The sequence below is a fragment of the Rutidosis leptorrhynchoides genome, chromosome 8, assembly GCF_046630445.1.
Source record: "Rutidosis leptorrhynchoides isolate AG116_Rl617_1_P2 chromosome 8, CSIRO_AGI_Rlap_v1, whole genome shotgun sequence".
Classification (NCBI taxonomy): domain Eukaryota; kingdom Viridiplantae; phylum Streptophyta; class Magnoliopsida; order Asterales; family Asteraceae; genus Rutidosis; species Rutidosis leptorrhynchoides.
The window spans coordinates 284,696,561-284,715,437 of NC_092340.1; the positions used below are offsets into that span (position 1 = coordinate 284,696,561).

The 18,877-nt window shown below is 30.1% G+C and overlaps 1 long non-coding RNA gene across 3 annotated transcripts; it reads left to right on the plus strand.

Moving 5' to 3' along the window:
• Positions 1–2,988: 2,988 nt before the first annotated feature.
• On the plus strand, positions 2,989–5,072 carry LOC139862997 (uncharacterized). Of its 3 annotated transcripts, XR_011764356.1 has the most exons (7): positions 2,989–3,305; positions 3,406–3,478; positions 3,557–3,642; positions 3,811–3,849; positions 4,026–4,140; positions 4,757–4,868; positions 4,947–5,072. It is a non-coding gene; the product is annotated as an uncharacterized lncRNA (long non-coding RNA). The 3 variants fall into 3 exon arrangements; XR_011764355.1 differs by having other exon boundaries at positions 2,989–3,478; XR_011764357.1 differs by having other exon boundaries at positions 2,989–3,454.
• Positions 5,073–18,877: the final 13,805 nt, after the last annotated feature.

The following is an 18,877-nucleotide window of genomic DNA, read 5'->3' on the forward strand; positions in this document are numbered from 1 at the left end:
GAACTACGGCAAAAACTAAGTTTAAAACTAATTACGAACGAAAAATATACAAATTACGAATTAAACGATTAAAAAGATATATAAATATAAAAATAAAACTAAAGTTATAAAAATACAATTTTTATAAAAATATTATTTTTATATTATTATTTTATAAAAGTACTAATTTATAAATAAAAAAACTAATTAAAACTTAAAATACAAAATTAATTAAAAATAAAATTAATTATTATTAAATTAAACCCTAATCTTAATTAATTAATATTAATAATAATAATAAACCGTAACCCTAATTCGACAGACTGAGGTTCAGGACTTGTCAACTCAAGTCATGCGATCGCATGAGTTTAGTGTTACATTTCCATGCAGTCGCATGGCCTGCAAATCCAGAAATGGTTTTGGGCTGCTACAATACTAAGCCCGATTACAATTTTGTTTTAATTTTTTTTATTTTGATTTTAATTTTCTGATTTTAATTTATAGAAAATATTATATAACATATAATAAACTTATATTTTAAAAACTTAAAATAGAATTAATTTTGTACACTAAATATTAAAAATATAACTTTTATATATATTTTTTTCTTTTTCTATTTTATATATTTAAAACTTATAAAAAAATTATATTTTTACAAAAATAGATTAAAAACTTATATTTTTTTTTTAGAATATAGCGTTTCGCTTCGGCGTATTTTTCCCGGCAGCGGCGCCAAAAATACATGATGTGTGCAGCGGTGTATACGAAATAGATTATATTTTATTACAAAATACTATTAAATACGATACAATTTACACAAGTTATTTATTTATTTATAGAATGGATATACCTAAACATTGCTACAACACTTATAGGCAGTGTACCTAATTGTAGAGTAGTGTAGTTTTTAGTAAGTCCGGTTCGTTCCACGGGGAGCGCTGAAAACTTAACACTATATTTATTTTACAACTTATATATATATATATATATATATATATATATATATATATATATATATATATATATATATATATATATATATAATAAGTATTATTATTATTATAAGGGGGGGGGGGAGGTTTACAATTTAATGACTGGTTTGTCGATTTTAAGTCCTAATTCAAAATATTAAAAATAAATATAACTTAATGTAAAGCGTAAAGTAAATGACGATAAATAAAAGTGCGATAATTAAAAGTGCGATAAATAAAAGTACGATAAATAAAATGACAGTAAATAAAATGACGATAAATAAAAGTACGATGATATATAAATTAAGAGAATTATTCTTATTTAAACTTCCGTAATCATGATGTTTGACGTTTTGATTTTAATTTATTACCATGGGTTAATTGTCCTTTGTCCTGGATTATTTAATAAGTCCATCTGGTTTTGTCCATAATAGTCCATCGGTCATAATTATAAAGTGCGAGAGTCTTCGCCAAATTAACCTTATACCCGAAGTCAAATATTCTAACTAATTGGGGACTTAAACTGTAACAAGGTCTTAATACTTTGTTAATGATTGCACCAGGTTATCGACTGCGTGTAATTCAAGGTTTTAATACTTTGTTAACAATTACAGCAATTACCCTTGAATGTAATCCACCCCTGTTTTAATGAGTCCATTGATTATTAATACATCCCCGTGTTCAGTCAAATGAACAATTATTCGTATTTATAAATATTCCGCCCACCGTACCCAGTCAAGCGTATGTGGTTATATATAAATACGTCAAATTATAAATCTCTATATTAAATTAACGAGATATCATTTAGTTAATATAAAGCCCATTAATAGCCCATAGTCCAATTTCCACAAGTGTCGGTCTTTTGTCCAAACCCCAATTATGGTCCAAAGCCCAATAACTCCATCTTTAATATTTAGTCCAACATCACGATTACTTCGGCTTAAATAAGCATAATAATAACTTAGCTACGAGACATTAATTTAAAAAGGTTGAACATAACTTACAATGAGTATTAATCGCGTATTGTTACACGGACAGAGTTTCGACTTAAAAAACCTTAATACATTCGCTACAATAACCTTATTATTATTATTAACTTAAATTAAAATTAAAATTATAATTAAAATATAAATATATATTGAGAGAGTGAGAGATCAGATGTTGATGAAGGTGTAAATAAAACGTCCAGATATCGTGGTATTTATAGGACCTGACCCAACTTTCTGGCTCATGTGATCGCATGAGTTTTACTCATGCTGGCCATGCGATCGCATGGCCGCCAATTCCTGCTCATGATGAGTTTAAAACGTGGGCTGCTGCGAATTATATATTATATAATATAATATATATAATTTTATATATATATATATATATATATATATATATATATATATATATATATATATATATATATATATATATATATATATATATATATATATATATATATTATATTATATTCATGTGCATAGTAGACTTGTAATTTCAGGTCCGTTGAGTCGCGCGTTGATGCTCGGTTTATGTCTTGGTTCCGGATTTTCGAACGTCCTTTTGTAGGCTTTGAAATCTTGTACTTTGCGTTTCTCGGCTTGTACTCTTGTAATTTTTAGACGTTTCTCATCAATAAATTGAACCACTTGGATTGTATCTTGTACATTTGAGCTTTTTGGTCATTTGCGTCTTCAAATCGTGGATTCTGTCTTTTGTCTTCACCTTTTATTATTTAAACGAATATCACTTGTAAATAGAATAATTGCAACTAAAAGCTTGTCTTTTTGGAAGGATAATGCTATGAAATATATGTTCGTTTTTAGCATTATCAGCGTTCGTCCGTGTTTTTTTTTGTTCGACTACCGTGATTTTTGTTCGTCTGTCTCCCTTTTTTGCTCGTCCGTTCCCCTTTTTGTTCGAATTTCAGTGTATTTTTGAGTTCATAGAGTTCTTACACTAAAAAAGTTTCACTGGATTCTCCCATATATATAAATCTATCTATCTATATCTATATATCTATATCTTATCTTATTTTATTTTATACATCATACAAAGCACAAGGACACTACCACCACATGTCCTTCTGCTAATCACTATCTAATTAGTTAATCCACATGTTAACTTCTGATTAGTGATATTAAATACCCTTAACAATGCTCAAATGACGCCACGTGTCACATAAACATCCGTCAATTAAACAAAATGACTTTTAATCCGTAAATCAAACAAAACTGTCGCTAACCTACCCTCTCTCTTAAAACTTCGACCCCCACAACAACTACACCGGCGATCGTGGCTTCCGGCGCCCATAATAACCCTCTCTGCCACTGCAGAATAAATCGCTACCTTTTTATGAACAGAACGGTACAATTTTTGTCTATTTTGTTGACGATTTCGAGTTGGTTTGATTAGGGAATCAATTGAACATCACTAGCAACTTATTTTGAGTTCGTGATTTCTCCAGCAAGTTTTTTGGTATTATTTCAGTCAACAAATTGTTGAATCCACAATAGGCATTCGAAAACCCATCTCAGCTGGTTTGAAGTTTTCAATTAATTAACTCAATATCGAATCATATTTACATTCATATTCAAAATCGATTTGTGTAAACGTAGGATAAAGGTATATGATTTGCGTTCACTGGATATAACGACTCTTGTTGAAGTGCCTTGAAGATTCACATCACAATGGCTTAAATCAGGTATAGAAATATATTTTACAAAAAATGTGCATTTTTTTTTTTTGGTTATATATATAGAGAAAAATATTCATTCATGATCAATTTTATTGTTTTGACGCAATGACACCCTAAGTGTTTATGATATTGCCTGAACGAATTTATTATAAATTTATTTTTTGTGTGTGGCAGGACATTGTCAAGTAAAGGTTCTTCTTTATGATATTTGAGGTAATTGTGTTTGAATCCATGCTATAATTGAACCTTATGATATTCAATCCATTGATTTTGATTTGTATGATTTCCGTTATATTGATTGATTCCATTATTTTCGTTGTATGATTTCCGTTATCGCAACCCGAAATTGGTATACGTTCGACCCGAAACTATTGTGAAACTTGAAGCAGCAGAATCAAAATTACAATATTTGAAATCGAACATGGCAATAATTGAAAGAGAAGCTGCATCAGTGCAATTGAAGGTCAGCAGCAAAAAATGACCCTACGGAGGTTAATTTTCATGGTAAAGTCTTTTACTTTATCATCTAATTCATAATTATATTTAGACATTTTTTCTAAAATACATAATGATAGTAGTCATATTTTGTCAAGTGGAAGCTATTGTATGTAAGTTATATGGTTTTTTTTTTTTTTTTTTTTTTTTTTTTTTTTTTTTATTTATTTATAAGTAAATAAATAAAAACCTACTACTCAAGAGTTTTGTAATTTTTTTGGCTTTCTGTTGTATATGTTGTTACTGAATTTTTAATTTTCAATGATAGCCTTATTTGGGTAGTTCCTGATGCATTTGTTTCTTATTAGGTTTTTTACTCACATTGTTGTTTGAAATTATGCCATCTAAAAAGAGGCAAAAGGAAGACACTGATTCAGGGTTTAATTCCAATGGTTATGATGAAAGAGATATATCACTTTTGTTGCCTTATATGTCACATAGACAGGATGGTAGAGGGATTGTAATGACTAATGAGAAATACCAATTGTGTGAGGTTGTAGTAGTTACTGTAAAAATAACATTAGTAAGTGCATTATGCACAATAATCATTTGTTTCGATTCAAATATATTGGTTAGGATGTTAGTTGCTTTTAAGTATTAATCATTGTTTGAAAACTTAATGTAGGTTTCTAAAGTGGATTCGGGCCAACACACTGCACCAGTTGATATTAGGCCTCTGAATATTGAGCCTTCGGCTGCTACTGGATTGAATCAACCTTCAATCCTCTAATCATTAGGTTTTTTTTTTTTTTTTTTTTTGCGGTTATACTTGCAGTCCTTAAAATAAGCTAATGCTTCAGTAATTAAATTTTCAGATTTGGTATCTTTAGAGGAATCAAACGTATCTAAGTTTCACTGCCTTCCTCTATTACCGTTTTAGTATCGGTCTTCTACATGCTTATCTCACAAATAAAGTTGACCAACTGAGTTTGAAGACGATGGTATGTAAGGTTCAATTCATTTTTATGTTGTTTTGGTTTACATTTTTTTTTTTTTTGTTGTTGTTGTGTATGTGGCAAAATGGGCGGGTTAAGCGGGCTGGGTAACAAGTCAATATTTGTGTATATGATATACCTACGATCATTGTAATATCTTGGTTCTGTATTTTTCTATCTTGAAGATCGTCGATAAAAACAAGTTTCTTTTATGATATACCTAGTGTATATGATATACCTAGTGTGTGTGTGTATATATATATATATATATATATATATATATATATATATATAGAGAGAGAGAGAGAGAGAGAGAGAGAGAGAGAGAGAGAGAGAGAGAGATATACATGTTTATTGTTCAAATTGTAACTGGGCTCTAAAATACGTACTAATAAATATGGTTAAACTTTAGGACCATAATTGTAACAGGGCTTCTAAATAAATATGGTTAAAAGGTACACTTCCGATTTTCAAGAGTGCAAAAGTATGGGCCAACTTATTTCCTTAACCTTGGGAGTGTGATGCTGATTTTTTTTTAAAAATAGTAATTTTTTTAATCAGACTTTCAAAAATGGAAACCGTATCAAAATCGTTTGGAAAATGGTAAAACCGAACATCCAAAGTTCGATTTTGGTCAAACCCGAAGTTTGGAAGTTCGGTTTTGATATTTTATTCATTTGGTCCGTTTCATTGGTGACTGGATAGGGGACGTGGCAAAACCGAAGTTTGAAACTTCAGTTTTGCTTTAACTTCCAGCTACCCCCGTTTACTGCGTTTTTATCCCCATAAATACATATAATCCGTAAAAATTAAAACTGGCGAATAAAAAAAGGACACGTGGAAACCGAAGTTTGAAACTTCGGTTCTGGTATCTGTATAAATCTGAAGTCTGTAACTTCAGTTCTTACACACAAAACACATCCACAGCAAAAAAAAAAAAAAAAAAAAAAAATTCGAAAACCCTTTGATTTTTAACAAAAAAAATGGCTCAACCGAACCAAGTACGTGCTAGATCGGAGCCGGTTGATAGTTCTTTATTGTTTTTACAAGCCGAAAGGAATCATAGATCGTATGCGGTATTTACAAAGAAGCTTGACGAGGAGAAGTTGATCAAACCAAGAAGAGCTGATCTGAGCTTTTGGCAGCATATTTCACGACTACCAAACGAAAGAATTGATGAGCGGGTGCAGGTGTATCTCGATAATGTGGGTTTGGGTTTAGTTTGTAAATTGGGTAAACAAAGACTGGATTGGTCACTTGTTACTGCTATGATTGAAAGATGGCGCCCAGAGACGCATACGTTTCATTTACCGATTGGTACAAAATCATTACCTAATATATATAATAATTATTTATTTTAATATATATTATTATTATTATATATTTGTAATATATATCATTAATTTAGTCAAGTATATAATATATATAAATATAGATATATATGTATATAATATATATAAATATAGATATATGTATATATAAATATATAATATTAGATAATTGTTTAAATAGTATTTACAATATATATATATATATATATATATATATATATATATATATATATATATATATATATATATATATCCGAATATAATCCATATTAATATTTGTAGGCGAAGCAACCGTAACGTTGCAAGACGTTCAGGTTTTATTTGGTTTACCAATAGACGGGGATGTATTCTCCGGTATTTGGTATGAAACAAATGATAGTGATTGGATACCGTTTGTTGTTACCTACTTAGGGATCGCCCCTCAGGCTATTGGTAATAGGGGTATACATAGAGGGAGGATATTAATTTCCGTTTTAATGACGGAGTTGGAAGAAGATATTAGAGACACTATCGAGTCTCACCAACAGCGGGCTAGAGTATATATTTTAGCTATGATGGGTGGCGTTCTATTTTCCGATTCTAATGCGTATGATGTCCCTTTGAGTTTCTTGCATACCATCCTGGACTTGAGTCCAGCTAATCGTATTAGTTGGGGTAGTGCGGTTCTCGCACATCTTTATAGAAATTTGTGTAAAGCGGCCACAAACTATGAAGCCAAGGCCATTAATGGTTCGCTACTTTTAGTACAACAGTGGGTGTATGAACGAATTCCATCCCTCGTACCAATTCTCAAAAATGATGTACGAATGATTCCAGAGGGATTGCCACCGAACCAGATTCCACTTATTCCAGCACCCTATGGTTCTAGGTAAGAGATCATTGTAACTGTAAACCTTTAGTTATTATAACTATATTCATTTGTATGTGTTATTCATATGTAGGTGGCATGGTAAACGGAAGAACAGGTCGTTGTGGTGAAATAGGTTGCTTTTGTTTTTGACGGTTAAGTTGGGGGGTCTCTAAAGGTCGGGGGAATGGTGGCGACTCAGTGGGCACCAATATGGTTTGAGTGGGTTTTGAAACTGATACAGATTGAGTGAGATCGGAATCATCAATATCAAGTAGGTATTCCCATCCATCGTTCTCATCATTGGCCATTTTTTTAGAATGTGATTTTGTGTTTCTTTTAGTTTTCAACTGCTGAATTCAGTGAAAATTAAAACTCAGTTTTAGGTGTTTGAAATGTGGTTGTGTTGTATGTGATGTTGTTATTGAGAATGAAGTTTCAATTGGTATAAATAGATGTACAAAAGCATAGATTACGACCTGCAAAAGCAAGATTCGGGTTTAAAGTGAACAAAAAAAGGCAGGACCAAAACCGAAGTTTGAAACTTCGGTTTTGCTGAAAAGCCTGCAAAACCGAAGTTTCAAACTTCGGTTTAGGGCACGGGTGGCTAACCTAGTACACATGTCTGCCAAGTCACTGTGGAAATGAATAAAATATCAAAACCGAACTTCCAAACTTCGAGTTTGACCAAAACCGAACTTTGAAAGTTCGGTTTTACCATTTTCCAAACGATTTCGATACAGTTTTCATTTTTGAAAGTCTGATTAAAAAAATTACTATTTAAAAAAAAAAAACCTGTAATGCTATTCAAGTATATAAACTAATGTTACTAGTTAATATCAACTTTACTTTAATATATCTTGTTATTGTTATGTTATGTTATGTACTTATGTTATTTTAAACCTTCAGTCGATTTGAACATCTATCATGATTTCGTGTTAATAATGAATGTGGATCGTGGAATATTAGAAAATCACATATTTCTTCTTTTTTTTTTTTAACGGCCAAGTAGGAAACTCCATGGATCGAAACCGAGTTGTTTGGCAACTAATCGCGGGCCCGTCCTACTAAGGCTCGATACCACTAAGCTTGAAGGCCGGTGATCACATATTTCTTAATTAATGATCCGGATACAATGGCTAAGGTTTGGTTAAATAGACAACGTATGATGTTAGTATAACATTTTGAAATATATCCAAGTACACGGAACTAGACTCATTAGTTAGAATAATATTCCACGTTAATCAAGTGTGAAAAAGATAGTTCAGTTAATTACGGAGAAGTAAAAAGAAAATGCTTAAAGCAAAATTTACGAGAAGTTCATTTAATTTATCTTTTTATTTTTATATATGGATACTAATACTATGATTATGATGATATGATTTCCATTCAATTGGGCTATATTTATTATTCTATTGGGCTAGGTGTATTTTTAAATTTGGCTAGATAATGTATAAACAATTGGACACGATTCTCAAGTTAACTTTTAACGCACTTACAGACAAACATTTGGACTTGAGTTGCTGCCCCTACTTTGCTTGTGACCTGGGCCACCGCCCATTCTGTTAGCGGGCATGGTGTTGTGACAACACCATGAACACTAATTTCAACCCTACCGGAACATTAAAACCTAAGTGATTAGTTGGATTGGTACTGGAAGGTTCAGATGAATCAAGTCAAGATTTTTTGCTAACCTGGGGGTTCTCGAGCTTAACCAGTTTGCATTGGATAACGACTAATGTGGTTAAGTAAGGTTCACAAAAAAATAAGGAGTTTGCGTAGTGGTGGTGACCAAACTTCCCATATGCGAGGTCAGAGGTTCTACTCTACTCGCCTAGGCTTCGGATCTGATCAAGTTTTACCACACACACTGCCATATGTAGACGTTGTGAATGGATCTTAGAATCAGTCTAACTCGATCTAAATAAGGAAAATGATAGACCTATGCTTAATCGAATAACGGGTTGTTCACGGGACTGAATAAGCCGAACCTAGACATAAATCTATATTATAACGACACCTAGAATGTGTTATTCGGTGGGTTGGAGGTAGGAGACGATAGCATACCAGTTGGGCACAATTAGGGTTGATAGGGTGAGTAAACAATGAATGAAAACCGAAACCCGTTTATATATTGTTTGCAATGTCAGTCCGCCGATTGACTCCGTCAGTCGGTCGGCTGTCTGGTTTAGTCAATCGTTGATCAACTTACACTAACCTTACATTGTCGACCGACAGTGTCTCCAGTCGATCGACTGTCTCTTACATTCGATCGACTGTCTAGTTAGTTTAACTATCGATTAAACATTCACGCACAATATCAGATATTCAATAGTCACAATGTAAAGTTTAAGGTTACATGACTGAATTACACAATAACGTTCATAGAGCTAGGGATTACAAATATGCACTAACAAACTCCCTCTAAGACCTAGTTATTGATTAGTCTTCAGTAATATCAACAAACTTCATGCGGGTCTGTCGCCTTATTATTCAAGTAGCAGACTTTGGCAATGAAATGTCCCGTTCTTATTGATTAAAAACGTTCCATATTAATTGATTTCGTTGCGAGGTTTTGACCTCTATATGAGACATTTTTCAAAGACTGCATTCATTTTTAAAACAAACCATAACCTTTATTTCATAAATAAAGGTTTAAAAAGCTTTACGTAGATTATCAAATAATGATAATCTAAAATATCCTGTTTACACACGACCATTACATAATGGTTTACAATACAAATATGTTACATCGAAATCAGTTTCTTGAATGCAGTTTTTACACAATATCATACAAACATGGACTCCAAATCTTGTCCTTATTTTAGTATGCAACAGCGGAAGCTCTTAGTATTCACCTGAGAATAAACATGGTTTAAACGTCAACAAAAATGTTGGTGAGTTATAGGTTTAACCTATATATATCAAATCGTAACAATAGACCACAAGATTTCATATTTCAATACACATCCCATACATAGAGATAAAAATCATTCATATGGTGAACACCTGGTAACTGACATTAACAAGATGCATATATAAGAATATCCCTATCATTCCGGGATACCTTTCGGATATGATATAAATTTCGAAGTACTAAAGCATCCGGTACTTTGGATGGGGTTTGTTAGGCCCAATAGATCTATCTTTAGGATTCGCGTCAATTAGGGTGTCTGTTCTCTAATTCTTAGATTACCAGACTTAATAAAAAGGGGCATATTCGATTTCGATGATTCAACCATAGAATGTAGTTTCACGTACTTGTGTCTATTTTGTAAATCATTTATAAAACCTGCATGTATTCTCATCCCAAAAATATTAGATTTTAAAAGTGGGACTATAACTCACTTTCACATATTTTTACTTCGTCGGGAAGTAAGACTTGGCCACTAGTTGATTCACGAACCTATAACAATATATACATATATATCAAAGTATGTTCAAAATATATTTACAACACTTTTAATATATTTTGATGTTTTAAGTTTATTAAGTCAGCTGTCCTCGTTAGTAACCTACAACTAGTTGTCCACAGTTAGATGTACAGAAATAAATCGATAAATATTATCTTGAATCAATCCACGACCCAGTGTATACGTATCTCAGTATTGATCACAACTCAAACTATATATATTTTGGAATCAACCTCAACCCTGTATAGCTAACTCCAACATTCACATATAGAGTGTCTATGGTTGTTCCGAAATATATATAGATGTGTCGACATGATAGGTCGAAACATTGTATACGTGTCTATGGTATCTCAAGATTACATAATATACAATACAAGTTGATTAAGTTATGGTTGGAATAGATTTGTTACCAATTTTCACGTAGCTAAAATGAGAAAAATTATCCAATCTTGTTTTACCCATAACTTCTTCATTTTAAATCCGTTTTGAGTGAATCAAATTGCTATGGTTTCATATTGAACTCTATTTTATGAATCTAAACAGAAAAAGTATAGGTTTATAGTCGGAAAAAATAAGTTACAAGTCGTTTTTGTAAAGGTAGTCATTTCAGTCGAAAGAACGACGTCTAGATGACCATTTTAGAAAACATACTTCCACTTTGAGTTTTACCATAAATTTTGGATATAGTTTCATGTTCATAATAAAAATCATTTTCCCAAAATAAAAACTTTTAAATCAAAGTTTATCATAGTTTTTAATTAACTAACCCAAAACAGCCCGCGGTGTTACTACGACGGCGTAAATCCGGTTTTACGGTGTTTTTCGTGTTTCCAGGTTTTAAATCATTAAGTTAGCATATCATATAGATATATAACATGTGTTTAGTTAATTTTAAAAGTCAAGTTATAAGGATTAACTTTTATTTGCGAACAAGTTTAGAATTAACTAAACTATGTTCTAGTGATTACAAGTTTAAACCTTCGAATAAGATAGCTTTATATGTATGAATCAAATGATGTTATGAACATCATTACTACCTCAAGTTCCTTGGATAAACCTACTGGAAATGAGAAAAATAGATCTAGCTTCAAAGGATCCTTGGATGGCTTGAAAGTTCTTGAAGCAGAATCATGACACGAAAACAATTTCAAGTAAGATTTCCACTCGAAATAAGATTGTTATAGTTATAGAAATTGAATTAAAGTTTGAATATGATTATTACCTTGTATTAGAAAGATAACCTACTGTAAGTAACAAAGATTTCTTGATCTTGGATTATTACTTGGAATGGATTTAGAAAACTTGGAAATAAACTTGCAATCTTGGAAGTATTCTTGATTTTATGAAACTAGAACTTTTAGAATTTATGAAAAACACTTAGAACTTGAAGATAGAACTTGAGAGAGATCAATTAGATGAAGAAAATTGAAGAATGAAAGTGTTTGTAGGTGTTTTTGGTCGTTGGTGTATGGATTAGATATAAAGGATATGTAATTTTGTTTTCATGTAAATAAGTCATGAATGATTACTCATATTTTTGTAATTTTATGAGATATTTCATGCTAGTTGCCAAATGATGGTTCCCACATGTGTTAGGTGACTCACATGGGCTGCTAAGAGCTGATCATTGGAGTGTATATACCAATATTACATACATCTAAAAGCTGTGTATTGTACGAGTACGAATAAGGGTGCATAAGAGTAGAATTGTTGATGAAACTGAACGAGGATGTAATTGTAAGCATTTTTGTTAAGTAGAAGTATTTTGATAAGTGTCTTGAAGTCTTTAAAGTGTATGAATACATATTAAAAAACTACATGTATATACATTTTAACTGAGTCGTTAAGTCATCGTTAGTCGTTACATGTAAGTGTTGTTTTGAAACCTTTAGGTTAACGATCTTGTAAAATGTTGTTAACCCAATATTTATAATATCAAATGAGATTTTAAATTATTATATTATCATGACATTATGATGTACGAATATCTCCTAATATGATATATATATATACATTAAATGTCGTTACAACGATAATCGTTACATATATGTCTCGTTTCAAAATCATTAAGTTAGCAGTCTTATTTTTACAAATGAAGTTCATTGTTAATATACTTAATGATATGTTTACTTATCATAATATAATGTTAACTATATATATAACCATATATATGTCATCATATAGTTTTTACAAGTTTTAACGTTCGTGAATCACCGGTCAACTTGGGTGGTCAATTGTCTATATGAAACCTATTTCAATTAATCAAGTCTTAACAAGTTTGATTGCTTAACATGTTGGAAACACTTAATCATGTAAATAACAATTTCATTTAATATATATATAAACATGGAAAAGTTCGGGTCACTACACGCAACATGCATAAACTGCCCCGCTTGAACACGATTTTCCTTTCTGAATAACATCTGATTATAATAGATAGTGAAGATGTTGGCTTCACATCAATTTCTCAACCATACAGGATCTGAATACCCGTATTGAGTCGTTATCATCATCCCCACATTTATCCAACACAATGACCGCTTTCTCTGAGCATTCATCATAACCACCAACGAAAATGAAAGCTGAAATGCTGCGGCATTTTCTTAACAGGAACATTTCGCATATATTTCACCGCTTAATATCGTACAATTTTTATTTAATTCACCCGTTTTCTTGTTTGTTTGATAAGAGATCGTTGGAAATTGAGCTCGAAAAACCTCAATGTCCTCAGACATGAATGATCTCCTTATCTTCTTGCCAGAATATCAGGGATCATGACATAATCCCGATATAACATTCTCAGCCTTGCACCCTGCATGAATTCAAAATAAGGAAGTGACGTAAACTCATTAGCATATTTGATGTAGTCCACTCCATACTCTTTTTTCATCGCATAAATGTGGAATTCTTTGATGTAGGCCCAAGCTAGAATCTTTCCTTTAGCCAATAGTTTATATGATCTCTCAATATACTTCAATCAATTTGGCTCCAACTTCGACTTCTCACTGTATCCTCTCTGGATTTTCCATTCTTCCTCAAGAACCTCTACCTTTTCCTTGTTAATCTTGACCGACACAAACCCATTTGGCAAAACCTTGGTCTTCTCTTTCTCCTCACACTTCCTATTCAAAAGCTCCTCATCCATTTTGAAGTACTCAGCAAAAGTTGGAAGATCATCACTATTTACACTATCGTATCTAGGATAAGCTTTAGTTGGTTTGTTTTCTATAATAACTTCATCAAAATCATTGTCGATTTCATCAACAGCAACAGCTTCAAAAGATTCATCCTTAGAGTTAGGAGATTCATTAGATGATTTAGCTGCCTTAGCGTTAGCAGATGTACTTACTTCCTGCTCTTGACGCACCAGCTCATCCAACTCTTTTCTAGAGAGATCGTGAGGGATCTCCCCTCTTCTAAATTATCATACACAGCAGAATTGTTTAGTTTATCATGCATAGCTAAATATTTACTTAAAGTAAGAGAATTGAGTAAAATTACTGACAGTGGATTCTCTTCTGTTCCTTTAGCCATTTATATCTCTTTGTTCTGCTCACCTTCTTCACCTTCATCATCGCAGGGGCTAAACTCATCATCCTTTTCATCTTCAGTTACTACTTCCAAATCATATTTCTTCTCCCATTCATCCAATCTTAAAGATACGTTGTTCGCTGCATTCTTCGCATCCGTAATCAACAAAATTTGATCACCAACCTGATTCGTAAGATGTCTAACTTCTGTTGCTCAATCACTTGATTCAATCTAGCAATCTCAACATCTTTTTTCTTAGCTATTTCATCATACGCTTCTTTATACCTTTTGAATTCAACCATTAACTGCACCACGCTGGTGCCCAAAGATCTCACTGTAGCACCAGATGCTGCATCAATAACAGCTAACGTTTGAGATTCAGAAACATTTGCTGTAGGAGTAACTGAAGGTGGTGTAACAGTATGTGTTTGCGATTGTGATTGGGTTGCTGATGGCGAGCCACCATCCTTTCTAACCAACCTAAACCTTGTTCTCTTCGGCTTTGGTTTGGTGGTCACCACTGGACCTTCATTTTTATTTCTCTTTCTCAACTCATACTGACTCGCATTAGCTGCTTCAACATTGTCTTCCTCGTCAACTAATCTTTGTTCTTGTTCTCTCACAGGAGGCGATTGATTCACCTCTACATCACCGATAACCTCAATCTCAGATTCAACACCTGATGTGTTGTCCTCATGTCGGTAAGCTTTACCCTCAGGACATGAATAGTTTGCATTAGCTAGATGCCTAATTAGCCTCTTAAACGGTTCCTCAGGCACTCCAGTCTTCTTTTGTTTGAGTCGGTTGAATGTAGCATCAGATAAATGATTCAACTTAATCTCATCCTCTCTGATTTGGTTAAGTTCATGAACCTGATTGTTGATCATTATTTACATAAATCTAGGGAACATCAAATGACTCTTCTTCTTCGCATTAGTCAACAGACTCTGAAAGACAACTTCTGAAAATTGAACTTTGTGACAACCCGGAAATTTTCGACCAAATTTAAACTTTATCTTTATATTATTCCGACACGATAAGCAAAGTTTGTTAAGTTAAATCTCAAGAATTTTAAACTGTGTTCATACATTCATTTAACCTCGACCAAATTCCAATGATTCACGAATTATTATATGAACGAATATGATTATATATGTATATGTATATATATTACAACTTGAAAATGTTAACAGAGTATTAAACGTATAATACTTTACATGAACGTATTTGTTTCAATATGATTATCGATAGAAATAGAAGATAACATCAAATGATTGATTTATCATATACATTGAATTATGATTACGAGTCTATGTTGAGAGGTCCACTTTGATTTAGGAAACCTTTCCTTTTTTAATGGTATTCGGAATAAATGGTAAAGTAAATTACATATAAGAACAAAGTGTCAATTAACAGGAACTAGACAAGAGTTAGTGGAGATTCCTATTTGATTTTCAATTCATGCTATATAACATTTTCCTCGTGATTTTAATAAAATAACTATCTTAACTTTCATCTTAAAGTTGGAACGAGAAAAGTAAATAACTTAGACGTTGGATATCGACAGTTTACATTAAGATGATTTCATACGTTTATCTAACCTTTGAACTCTACATTCTGTTTCACCAACAAATGTTAATTTAAAAGCTTGAAACCTATTAAGAGTATATTTAATCTTACTTTTCTAAAACGTTTTACGATATAACAATTATAACCTCTTTAGTAAAATGATTCTTAAATATATTTAATTTTGGAAAAACAAAGTTTTCATATTTATTTATTATTGTTTCAATGTACAAAAACAGTTTGGTTTAAAAAGAGCTTTATCATTAAAAAATTTTATAAGATAATTTGTTCATAAGTTTTAAAGACCTTAATTAAGGCTTTGTATTATAAATTACATATATATATATATATATATATATATATATATATATATATATATATATATATATATATATATATATATATATATATATATATATATATATATATATATATATATATATATATATATATATATATATATATATATATATATATATATATATATATATATATATATATATATATATATATTGATAACGTAAACGTGTTACGACATAAAACTTTCTATTACTTAAACGATTTTGAAATGAACTTTGAAAAATAATTAGTTTTGAAAAACTAAACATTATATTATTAAATAGATATTTCAATTATATATAAGATATACAAAATTATATTTTTAAATAAGAATATATATATATATATATATATATATATATATATATATATATATATATATATATATATATATATATATGTGTGTGTGTGTGTGTGTGTGTGTGTGTGTGTGTGTGTGACGACCCGGAAATTTTCGACTAAATTAAAACTTTATCTTTATATTATTCTGACACGATAAGCAATGTTTGTTAAGTTAAATTTCAAGGATTTTAAACTATATTTATACATTCATTCAAACCTCGACCAAATTCCAATGATTTACGAACCATTAAATGAACATATTTGAATATGTATGTATATGTGTATATGTTATAAATTGAAAATGTCAACAAAGTATTTAAACGTATAATGCTTTATATGAACGTGTTTGTTTCAATATGATTATCGACGAAATTAAAAAAAATATATTAAATGATTGAATTATCAAAAACATTGAATTATGATTACAAGTCTCTGTTGAGAGGTCCACTATGATTTGAGAAAATCTATTCCTCTTAACGATATTCGGAATAATTTGTAAAGCTATATATAAATAAAAATAAAAGGTATCATTTACGAAAGTTAGACAAAAGCTAGTGAAGAATTGGTTTCCATAATATTCTATTAATCTATTTTTAAACGTACAAAAACGTTTTCAGTTTAAAAAGAACTTTATTATTAAAACGTATATAACTTCTATAAATATCTAGAATCACTTTTGACAACTCATTACTTAACCAGTATAATAAATATAATGATATTTATATTTTATTTCATTATATACATATAACGATTTAAATTAATATTATATATATTTATACGCGTATTATACATACATAGTTTTTATACTTTTACTATACTTTAACTTTACCTTTACTTTACTTTTGCTTTACTTTAACTTTAATAATTCACTTTAATAATTCATACTTTAATAATTCACTTTAATAATTCATACTTTAATAATTCACTTTAATAATTCATACTTTAATAATTCACTTTAATAATTCATACTTTAATAATTCACTTTTATAATTCATACTTTAATAATTCACTTTAATAATTTATACTTTAATAATTCACTTTAATAATTCATACTTTAATAATTCACTTTAATAATTCATACTTTAATAATTCACTTTAATAATTCAAAAATCTATTATAAATAGAATTCAATAGGTTTCATTATTTCATAGAAACTTGAAAATATATTAAATATATTTCTCTAAACTCTCTCAATCGATTTATATATATATATATATATATATATATATATATATATATATATATTTATATATATATATATATGTATGTATATATATATTTATATATATATATATATATATATATATATATATATATATATATATATATATATATATATATATATTTGCTCTGTATTATTTCAAGATATTATTAGTATACATAAAATATTAAGACGGAGTGATGTCCGAGTGATTTCAAAATAGTTTTTTTGAATGAGTCGAAGCTAAGGAAATTATGGGTTATAGCTATGGAGGTGATGGGTATGGTTCATGCGTATGCTCGTGAGGTCAATCTAGTGTTTATCATCTCCGTTGCGTCTACGTACTTTCCAGCAATATTAAATCTCAATATTGATACGTGAACACTCATAACTTAACTTTTATATATATCAATAGTGTATCCCTGACTAGTGCTCGAGTATATAGGATTATGCATGCTTGTACATTCGATATTGTCCTTAGATAGGTTTGTTGAATCCTGAATTAGATACATATGCTACTAAGATAGGGTATATGATATGCATGTCATTGGAAAGCTAGCGAAAAATTAAGAACTTTTCATTTAGATATCGAATGGTTTCGATGAACAGATTAGAAGTTATAGTCAACTAAATTTTAGTATTATTGTTAAAATGATTATTATTACTATCGTCGTTATTATTTTAATAGAAATATCATTGTTATTATAAAATATCATTATTACTATTATGTTAGTATTATCATTTTATCATAATACCATTTTTAGTAAATATAAATATTGTATTTTTTATAGAATAATAATAATTATTATTACAAAATAATACAACTTTTACTTATTATTATTATGATCAATATTATTTTATCAAATAAATAGGGGATACAAAGATATTTTTCACCACGCGTAATAAAATTACATTAATAATACTTGCCACTATAGTTTTACGATATTATAAGTGAACTTTATCAATTTTACTACTTAAGATATATAAAAGTATATTTTATCATATATAAACGTTAATATAATTTTTTATTAATAAATGACTTTTATTATTATAAAATCTAATAAATATATTTAAATATATAAAACGACTATAGTTAAGTTATATAATAAACACGTATAAATTTTAGAAGTCATTTTGGGTCAAGTTGACTTTTGTTGACTTTTGCATATTAGTCTCGAGCATTAGGATTGTGGTACACTATGACTTGACCAAAAATTGTTAGACAAATATTGACCAACATA